The sequence below is a fragment of the Triticum urartu genome, chromosome 6A (genome assembly GCF_056163025.1).
Source record: "Triticum urartu cultivar PI428250 chromosome 6A, HENAU_Tu73, whole genome shotgun sequence".
In the NCBI taxonomy this organism is placed as follows: domain Eukaryota; kingdom Viridiplantae; phylum Streptophyta; class Magnoliopsida; order Poales; family Poaceae; genus Triticum; species Triticum urartu.
Window position 1 is genome coordinate 533314153 of NC_141878.1, and position 6620 is coordinate 533320772.

Consider the following 6620-nt stretch of genomic DNA (forward strand, 5'->3'; position numbering starts at 1 on the left):
ATCCTACTCCCAGAGGGAGTAGGACTCTCCTGGCGCGCCTCTCCTAGGCCGGCCGCACCCCCCCTTTAGTCCTTTATATACGGAGGCAGGGGCACCCCAGAGACATACAAGTTGATCCACGTGATCTTATTCTTAGCCGTGTGCGGCGCCCCCAGCCACCATAGTCCTTGATAATATTGTAGTGGTGCTTAGGCAAAGCCCCGCGACAGTAGTACATCAAGATCGTCACCATGCCGTCGTGCTGACGGAACTCCTCCCCGACGCTTTGCTGGATCGGAGCCCGGGGATCGTCATCGAGCTGAACGTGTGCCAAGAACTCGGAGGTGCCGGAGTAACGGTGTTTGGATCGGTCGGATCGTGAAGACGTACGACTACATCAACCGCGTTGTCACAACGCTTCCGCTGTCGGTCTACAAGGGTACGTAGATCACACTCTTCCCTCTCGTTGCTATGCATCACCATGATCTTGCGTGTGCGTAGGAATTTTTTTGAAATTACTACGAAACCCAACACCTGTACACCCGGTCCTTCACTCGGGCGGGATCCCACCGCTCCATCGCCATCTTCAATGCCACATGCTCTAGCTTCCTCATCCTGCGTAGTATCGTCTTTAGCGCCAGCTCCGTGCGCACGTCGTCCTTGAGTGCCTCTTGCATCGCTCCAAACATGTCGCCGTACATCTTCTGGAGAACCCCCTGGCACTCACGACGAGGGTAGAGTTCCTCAAATTTGTGTGGCCGTCCGTGGTGTCCCAGCGGTTCTTCTTCTAGTGCTTTCTTTGTGCGTCTTAGTCGACCACCAGCTTCGAGTATGTGGTCTCAAACTCCCATGCCTTCCTACACCCAGAGAACTTGTCGCTCTTTGAGGTGTCGATGACAAGAGGGGAGGCGTGTCGGTCCGTCATCTTCCGTTCGTCGATGCGAGGTTTCTTCTTGTGCCCGTCGCCGACTGGGTTCATGGCCGCTGCGACGGCAGGGGCCTTGCGCTTTGCTGCGGGAGCACGATGCTCTTCCAACGTCTCCTTCATCATGCGACGCCTCAGAAAGTCGTGCCCAGTCAGAAGATACTCGGTGAAACCGCGGAGGAGATTGTTGTACGTGGAGCCGAAAACCTCCCATGCCATCTTGTAGATCTCGTTCGCGTCGAGTGCCTCCTCCATCTGCACGTGAAAGAGCAACACGAGGACCCTGTCGTAGAGCCTGTCGCCCGCCAGCCTCACTCGCTCGATGAACTGCATGGGCTCAATACCGTCGGCATTGAGAACGACCGGCCGACGGCGCTCCCTCTTGGGCCGTGTCGTCACATCTTCACGGGCTGACTCGACTTCATGCTGGCCTGGGCCACTAAAAATGGGTTGTAGGCATCGAAGTGCTGGACGAGGTCGGCATGGCCCCTTTCCCTTGCTGAAGCGCGTGAGGAGGCCGAAGAACTCCACGTGGACGACCGGATTGGAAGCGAATCGAGCTCTGACGTGTTGCAGGAGGGCCAGGGCATCATGGGCATTGCTTCCCAAAATGTTGTCCGTCAGTGCGGTATTTGTGAGGGGTCGTTTGTTGGGGATTGACGCGGTATTTGTGAGAGTGAAGTCTGTTTTAAACTCTGAGGACGTAGAGCACGACGCAAATGAATCCCGACGTCTAAATCCCTGAAGTCCATACCCTAAAGTTTTCGATCCCGGTTGTAATCACCCTTACACCCATTTAGAACTAGAATTGCTGACGTGGCACCCTGGGATGGCGGGATTGCAAATTAAAGACAGACACGTAGGATGGGGCTGTGCATGCCTTCGAAGCCTGCCGACACCGCTGATCCAGCTACTCTCCCCGCCGCCGCCTCCCTGCGCTCCTCTCGACCGACACCACGCGCAGGTTCTCCATGGAGGCGCGGACTACGGGTGCGCCGCTTGTTCACCGTTGGCCCCGCTGGCCGTCGTCGTTCGGCTTGGAGTGTGCCGCTACTCACACCGGGTGGCGACAGAAGGTGAGCTGGAGAGCGGCATGTCGAAGGAGCAATTGCTCCACGTGAAACTAGCTCTTGTTGCAATAAGATCGGACCTACATGTTTGAGTGTGTTGAGTACGTATCCGACCGGAATCAATCAGCTCCTTAGGTTTGAAGCTATCTTCTACGTGCATCTTGTCTAACACAACAGCGACTAGGCATTTCGTCGAACAGCTTGGCCGCGGTGGCGGAGTTCGAGAAGGCATGCATGCTGCCTACCTCGGTCGCGAGCGCGCCAACGTTTGGCTATGCGCGTGCTGCGATGTGCTGGACCGAACATGGTGGTTGTGTGCCCTGGACCAGAAGCAAACTGCAACCCCGTGGAGATGGACGCTGCCGGCTTCCATCTGCAGACATTGTCGTGCCATGATGGAACAACGACGTTGACGAGATGGTCGGGGTCGCTACTGCCGCTTCTGCAGCCCTGTCCCCGCTAAGGGCAGCTCCAGCTGCACCCCCAACAGGCCCTTCCCAGGCGTTTTTGCCGCGCCGGCGCCAAAAAAACGGCCCAGTCGCGTTCCCAGAAGCCTGTTTTTCGCCGGCTCGGACTAAAACTGGTGCCGGCGGACCCAGGCCGAACCCGGCGCCCTGGGGGGCGCTTGGGGAGCCGGCACAAGCGAAAAAGGCGCGTGGGTCCGCCCTGGCGGCGACCCGAGGGCCTTTTCCCGCCGTTTCTTGACGCTTTTCCCTCGCATCCCTCCTGCTCGCTTGCCTTCCTCCCGCCATTCCCTCCCTTTCTTCCGCCAAACCCCCTCTCGCTGGCTTTCCAGTCGCCGCCATGCCGCCGAAGAAGTACGCCATGCCGCGCGCGGCGGCAACCACGACTGGCACCGTGGCCCAGCCGAAGCAGAGGAAGCCGAGGGCGCCGCCATTGAAACCACCGGGCATGTCGAACGTCGAGTGGAGGGTGGAAGTTCAGCGACGCGACGCAGTCACCGCCGACCGGCGGAACAGGGCCATCGCCAAGAAGGCCCGCGACAACGCGGCGCGCGCGGCGGCGTCCTCCTCATCGATCGACCAGGCGGGGATGATGAATCCACCCGTCGTCAGCCACGCCCAGTACGCGCCCTGAGGACAGCAAGGCGTCGGATCTCCATGGGGATCGTCGTCGCCCGGCTACGCCGACGGCGACGCGCACGGTGGGTTCAACCCAAACGTGACCTTCCCCCATGGCCACCCCGCGACGCGCACACCCTCGCCCGCCTTCGTCGGCGTGCAGTACCCTCCATACAACTACTCGCCGCCCGCCTACGCGTCCACACCGACGCCCCATCTCCGCCGTGGACCGTTGCCCTTCTCGCACCTCGGCGACACTGACGACGCCGACAACGCCAGCTCCCGCGCCCACGGCCACACAGACGCCAAGCCCGAACGACGCCTCTACATCGCCGCCCAGTAGTACCGAAGCCGCGCCGACACAACCCAGCATCGAAGCAGCTCCGACACCGCCGAGCCCGCGCATGCCGACTCCGCCAACGCCTGGAGCCGACCCCACCGAGTGATTCGTTACGCACGCGAACTTGCGGCGTGCGGCGCTCTGTTTTTTGTAACGTCAGACTACGTCCGATCGCCGGATTTGTGGCGTCTTTTATGAGCGGGAACGACCTAGTTCAAATTTCCCGCATCCTGGGGCCGGCGCTTGGGGGCGTGACTGGGAGCTAGGTCGCCCCCAGGGGCCGAACTAGCGCCGGCACGCCCCCAGGCCACTCTATTTAGGCGCCCTGGGGGGCCGAACGGCTGGAGCCTAAGGTGCGCATGCACACTGTCTTCAAGTCGGGTTTAGACGGCCATGGTCATCGCCGGCGCGCGAGCCAACAGTGCTACGCTGGGGCACCCGTAGACTGTGACGAGCCTCCGTAGGGAGCTGCACCGTCATGGACGCACCATCGGACGCCAAGCGGTGCCCGAGCCTCCTCTTCTCGAGTGGCGGCGGCCGGAGGCTTTGGCACCAGCTTGATGGCTGGCCTTGCACTATGGCGGTGGCGCATTATCGCCTGTTGAAGTTGCTCCCACATGCGTGCTCGAGGTCGCCGGCGGCAGGTTCAAACGATAGACGACAGTGACATACATATAGGGCATGCGCAGGGTGCGGGAGCCTGCAGAGCAAGCCAGGCGCCGCCAGGTAGAAATCCCCATGTTTGGATCAATCTAAAGGTCAAAGGACGAGTCTAGGTAGCGGCCGGCTGCTCGCTGGCCTTTCGCGAGCGGCCGGCCTAAAATAGAAATTTTTGATCCCCTAATCTATAAAGGGTAATTTATCGTCACCTCTAATTGATATAAAAAACAATTTTGATCCATATATTAGAAAAAGTATCATGTAACAGAAAAGTATTACAAAAGCATTCGTGTAAAAGTCATAACTTTTAAACCACGCGCTGGAATTAAGATTCGTTTTCATTGTTGGAACTCTCGCGGCGTGCTCTTCAAACTATATCCCGTATTGGTATGTTTTGACGAACTTTTATGTGTGCAATTTAGTCTCCGTTTGGTGCAACTGTTTAGTTGTCGATGTGCAACTAGTTGTCAGTCGATATGCAACTTTTTCCTCTAACTGTGGACATGCAATTTTCACTAAAAACATCACCCCATACTACTCTCTAACAATGAAATATGCAATTTTACCTGGTGCCCCGGCTAACTCTGTGACCATGCATGTGCGACTATGTTGAACTGGAGTGTGCAACTCTAAGGCTGGGCGTGAGCACCTCCCACATGAATTCATGTGCGGCTATGCGGACGAGATTGTGCAACTCCGTGGTCACACATGTACGATTCTGCAGGCGAGAGTGTGCAACTCCACATCCGTGTGTGAGCACCTGCCACAACAGTATGTGTGCGACTGCGGACTAGGGTCTTCAACTCCGCGGCGTGCGATTACGCCGATGAGAGTGTGCAACTTCGCGGTTGTGCGTGTGCAACTATGTGACTATACAGATGAGAGTGTGCAACTCCACGGTCGTGCATGAGCACCTCACGTAGCCATGCGCGTGCGACTATGCAGGACAGAGTGTGCACCCCTCGTGACCACGCATGTGGGACTACACAAGGAGAATCTTCAACTTGACAGTCGTGCGTGAGTATCTCCCGCACCTGTGCGTGAGCATCTCCTGCACCCCATGCGTGTGCGACTATGCAGATGAGAGTGTGCACCTCCGTGGCCACCTATGTGCAACTATGGCGACGAGAGTGTGCAACTTCGTGGTCGTGCATGTGCGAATATGTAGATGAACGCGTGCAATTCCACGGCATGAGCATGCAACTCTGTGGCGTGACTGTGCAACTCCGCAACCGTCCTTGAGCCCCTCCCGTAGCCGTGCGTGTGCGACCATGCAGACGAGAGTATGCAACTTCGCAGCCACGCATGTGCGACTATGCCGACAAGAATGTGCAACTCTGCCGCTGCCATGTGCAACTATGCGAACGAGATTGTGTAACCCCGCAACTGTCCGTAAGCACCTTTGGCAGCCGTGTGTGTGCAATTATGCGGATAAGAGTGTGAAACTCCGGCCACGCATGTGCGACTATACCGACGAGAGTGTGCAACCCCACCGATGTACATGAGCATCTCTCGCAGCCGGACGTGTGCCACTGTGCAGACAAGAGTGTGCAACTTCGCGGACACACATATGCCACTATGTTTACGAGAGCGTGCAACTCCGCGGTCTTGCGTGTGCAACAATGGAGACGAAAGTATGCAACTCCGTAACTACGGGTGTGCAATAATACCGATGAGACTATGGGACATGTCGATAAGAGTGTGCAACTCCAAGGACGCACGTGTGCAACTATGTCGACAAGAGTATGGAACTCCGCGGCCGTGCGTGAACTACCACGCTGACGAGAGTGTACAACCTTTTCCCTACCCATTGACGTGCAGTTTTCACCGATGGCATCCCTGAACTAGCCCTTCCAGTATGATGTGTAAGTTCTGCTGCCACCTGACCAACTACCTGATGGTCAATGTGCAATTCTATAAATATGGTTGTGTAAGTCTTATAATTTCCAAAAATTACGAGATGGTAATTTACAGAATATAGAGAGACATGTACATTCAATACAAACGGAGGACAGAAATGCAGAAGAACCAAAGAAATAAGGTTATCATCGTTTATGGCTACGAATCAATCGATTCGTTTGCTGCTACTTCTAACAACACTGCTTTGCTCGTGCGCGGTTGAGACGGAGGGCATCCTTATCGTTCATTCGCTGTTATTGTTGCTCCTTTTGCGGTCACACCGCGGAGGACGGTAGTTATTGCTCGCGCCACAGTTTCGCGAGGATGCAGGTCAAGAGCGGCGACCATGTCGGTCACTGCCGGCGAGCACCTTGACCTCACATGCCTAGTCCTTCTCCTTCTCATGTCGCTGCTCCGATGGGTATGTCGCGGTGGCCACCGAAATTGGCGCCGCCGCCGGCGCAGGTTGGGCCGGAGGCGGCCGGCTGACGTGAGGGAATGGGAAGGAAGGTTTTTGCACAATGGTGGATAACGGCAACAAACGCCAGCCGTCCGCATCACGGTTGAGAGAAAGTATTTCAGGGATTTGAAATCATTTGCGTCGTGCTCTATATTCTCGGGCCGTGGCCCTCTTATACGATATGTAAAATTTGCTTCAGAAGAAA

The 6620-nt window shown here is 56.7% G+C and overlaps 1 pseudogene; it reads right to left on the reverse strand.

Annotated features, from left to right (window-relative positions):
- Nucleotides 1–497: 497 nt before the first annotated feature.
- Nucleotides 498–2801, reverse strand: LOC147966097 (uncharacterized; annotated as a pseudogene).
- Nucleotides 2802–6620: the final 3819 nt, after the last annotated feature.